Genomic DNA, 4297 nt, shown 5'->3' with positions numbered 1-4297 from the left:
GTGCACCGCAACTACCGAAGCCCCAGGCCTGGAGCCTGTGCTCTGCAACGAGAGAAGCCACTGCGGTGAGAGGCCTGCCCACCGCAACGAAGAGTAGCCCCAGCTCACAGCAACTAGAGGAAGTCTGTGCGAGCAACGAAGACCCAGAGCAACCAAAAATAAACAAGTAAAAAAAAAATCTCATTAAAAAGTTGCCATAGCCTCTCACAGGGTGTCCTCAGCAAGAAGATAGTATCATTGGTCCAGATTCCCTCCTTCCTGCAAAGCTCTGGGTTTATCTGCTGAAGGGATGTAGAGTCTCCCTTTCCATTGCCTGCTCCCCCTACATGACCCCTACACAGCCCCTCTGCCCAAAGCGGGAGAATCCTGGATTCTGAAGTAGCGAAGTCCAGCTGCAGTAACCATCCATTAGGCAGATGAAAAGACATTTTTCTTCACTCCCGTTACACTGCCCGCCCCAGACAACACACTCATTACAGTTCTATCTCATTCAGCTCACCTAGAGAATAAAATTAGAAATCAAGTCAACTCCCTCGAGTCTTGTTATATCAATCTGACTTACACAAAACAGGCCAGACAGAGTGTGAGGTTTCCATAAAATTAGGCTGTGTCCCCAGGGGCTGCCTTGAAGCTACCCAACGTTTCAGAAAACTGCCAGGCGCCCTTTTGCATAATTTATCAATTACATACAATTCAATTCATTGCAGGCAGAGGCAGGAGACGGTGACTTGGGCAGAAGGGGACCCTGAAAGTAGCGTGTGCTGGGAAGAGGAAACCCCATTTCTAATCTCCTCTCCCATGCTGACTAGATGAATGAGCTCAGACAAATCCTTCACTCTCAGGGGACCCCACTTTCCCCAAGCATTTAGACTGGGACAACTAACTCTCCTTTAGGCAATTCTTGAATTTGTTTGAAATTTGTTTGCTGAAATTCTCTGTTGGTGGTATCCGAACACTGTGGTGGGTGGAGAAAGACAGGTTCAGAGCTTGGGACCTGCTCGGTGGTGCTGGGTCATTGAGAGGCTAAGGTTGGCACAAGGGCTGTGGATGACCAGATGGCCAGACAGAGGTCTGCTTCTCAGATTTGCTTGGTGCTTCTCTCACTTGTAATGCCTCCCTTTACATCAGGCTGCCATGTTAACTACCTCTGTTCTATTTCAGTAGATGATCGCAACTCCCTAGGGGAGGAGGCGGGGCTTCCACGAGCAATGGTGCTTTACTGATGGGTGCCCAGGGAGTGGGAGTGATACTGGCCAGGGCCACTGAGATCAAGGGTCATTGGTCCAGTGCCCTCTCCCCACCCCCAGTACCTAATCCCTCCCTCTATCCCTTCTGCTCCCAATCCCCCTCTGCCCCAGAGCATACTTTTTTATGATATTACTTAGATATTTGTTATACTCACCTAACTGCTTCCCCAAAGGTAGAGAATGGGCTGATGCCCTTGATTTCAGTCAAAGGCCTGCCCCCATCAATGGATGCTCAGATCATGTTGTTGGATGAAGGACTAAATGAGTATTGAAGACCAGAGAGTGACGGCTCAGTAATGCAGTTTACTGATCCTGACCAGAGCTCCTTGCTCTGGGTTCTGACAGGCCATTTGCTTGCTACCGATGTCTGTGCCATGACTGAATTCCCCTCTGCAGGGTCAGATGGACCCTGCTGCTGAGTCATTGCAGAGGAACACAATGTCTTTTGCCAGGCTCAGCACCCTCTCAGTATCTCAGAGCCTGCACTTGGCCATGATGTATGTAGCAACAGGACTGTCACCTGTGAGGGGCATCCTGCCTTGAAGGAACTGATTGAAACTGATTGGCCGGTGCGCCCACCCTAAGTTCAAGGAGAGATACCTGAGGCTCAGGTAGGCCACGTGCCTAGTCTAAAGTTTCCAGCTGGGGTGAGGGAGCCCTGGGATTTGAACCTATTCCTAGCTGATCCCACAGTCTACACTCATACTATGAAGCCACGATTTCATGAACACGGTGAAACATTTTTAGAGTGCTGTCTTACCTGCAATCTCTCTTTCATCCTTCCAGAACCATAGGTATAAAGGTAGGTAGGGCAGGGATTGTCAGCCCACTTTAAGGAGAAGACTGATGCTCAGAGAGCAGGGTGACTCACAGGAGGCCACGCAGGTTGTGGCAGAGCTGGGTCCAACCGCACTCCAGACAAGGGATAGAGGTTCAGACAGGCTCAGGGACCTGGCTGCAACTCAGAACTAGCAAGCTACTGGCTTTTTTGGTTTGTTTGTTTGTTTTGTTTTTGTAAAAGGGCTGAAAAGAATAGGCAAGTATCATCCCTTAGAGAGGCGTTCCATATGGCAGGGGCGATTGCCCGAAGGAGACTTCCTAACTGAGCTAAAGGCAGGTTGGTCCTGCTGAAATAGAAATTATCTGCCTAGTGAGCATTGCCTCAAATAATGAAGCCCCACACTCCTTGGACTGGGGGGTCCACAGGGCGGGGAAAAGAATGAGGTCACAGGGGTCTATATGTTGTCCCCAAACAGGAATGTCAGAAAGGTCAGGAGTGGCTCTGGGAGGAGAGGAGCTGGGGCAGCCCCCAGCCTTTTGCTGAGATGATGCCTGCCTGAGAAGGCTCTGGAAGCACCTGCAGAACTGCTTTTGTTCCCGGGGGCTCTGAGCATGCTGATGGGTTTCCAGGGCAGTGCGTGCGGCCTTCACTCAGCCAGGCCCCTTAGGCCTGTGTGCGCAGCAGCCGTAGGGCGGACCACGTGGGGCAGTGCCAGCCCCGCTTCGAGATGTCTGCAGGGTAAACGTCTGCTGCTTTTGTCTGGAAGCAAAACCCTCAGCCACTGTTTCTCCAGCCTCTATGGAAATTAAAGCCAGGAAGCTAAGCGGTGGGTGATTATGGGGTTCAACTTGCTTATTAACAGCCCACAAAGGATTATCATGGGGCTTCTAGGCGAAGCCCACAGAGGCTTGGAAAAGGGCTGCTTCCTGGCTCCAGGCACTGCTCTTTGAAAGCACAATCTTCAGGCAGAAGAGCTCCGCCTCGCTGGCTGGGGGCACCCCCTCAACCCACAGGACATTCATAGGAGCCAACCATAGAGGGTGGGGCAGTGTGGGGTGGCACAGCTTTTTGTGATCTGCACCTGCAGAGGCTTGTGGGATGAGTAGGGTGAGAAAAACGCCTACCCCTTTATAGTACAGAGTTGGAGTATTTACAGTTGTCTCCTTGGAGAGGGAGACCATTTAGGTAAGTTGTTAGAACAGGATCGGGCAAGGGTCAGCAAACCCACCTGTTGCCTGTTTTTATAAATAAAGTTTTATTGGACACCATCGCACCCATTCCTTTCTAGATTACCTGGGGCTACAACAGCAGATTTGGGTAGTTGAGGAAAGACTGGCCCACAAAACCATAAAATATTTTCTATCTGGGCCTTTACAAAGTTTGTCCACTCATAGGCAGGGGAAAGAGTATGGATTTCAGAGTTGACTGGATATGGATTGGAACGCTACTTTTACTTTTGTTCCATCTAATTTTGGACATGTTACTTCCCCTCTGAACCTCAGGCTTTCCCTTTGACAAAGAGGGATGAGCATCTATTTAACACACGCTTACAATACTGGGTTTGCTCAGCATCAGGCCCTGTCCTAAGTGTTTTGTGAGCACTAACTCATTTAATGCTCACAACAGCTTTGTGAGATGGGTTCTCCTATGACCATACCACTCTACAGAGAGGGATGCAGAGATCTGGAGGGGTTAAGTAACTACCCAGGACCTCACAATACTGGGCTTTTGAACACATACGACATGGCTGTGTTCTTAACCAGCCATTGCTAAGATTAAGGAGTAGTGGATGAGCAGAACTAAGCCACAGGGGCTGGGGTGCAATAGGGACTCAACATCCACTAGTTCACTCCTCCCTTCATCCTCTTTGCCAAATTGTTTGGCTTCCCACCTCTGTCTGGAATTAGGGTCTCAGCCTCATTGGATCATAGTTTCTGAGGTCATCCTATCCCCTCCTGCCTTTGCCAAAGTCCAATATCATGAAAGCTGCCTTGGCTTCTTCATTCAGCATGCTGCCCCCTTTCCCTTCTTGCTACCATCTCCCTCCCACTGTTTAGTTAATAATAACATATCATGTTCTGTCTGAGATGCATATCAGTTGTGTGTAATTATTGATGGAGAAATAGACAGATGATTCTCTGCTTGGACCGTTTTCACAGGCACCCATACCTATCATTTAGCATCTTTCTCTTCCCTCCGCTAATAACACTGTCCACTTTAGATCCTGGGGCCTTGATTTATTAGGTAATTTGTTTCTTCTCTGTGGCTT

Source organism: Bos grunniens, chromosome 10 (genome assembly GCF_055505025.1).
Source record: "Bos grunniens cultivar Pamir isolate PY7600 chromosome 10, Bosgru_T2T1.0, whole genome shotgun sequence".
Taxonomy (NCBI): domain Eukaryota; kingdom Metazoa; phylum Chordata; class Mammalia; order Artiodactyla; family Bovidae; genus Bos; species Bos grunniens.
This window is presented reverse-complemented; position numbering follows the sequence as displayed.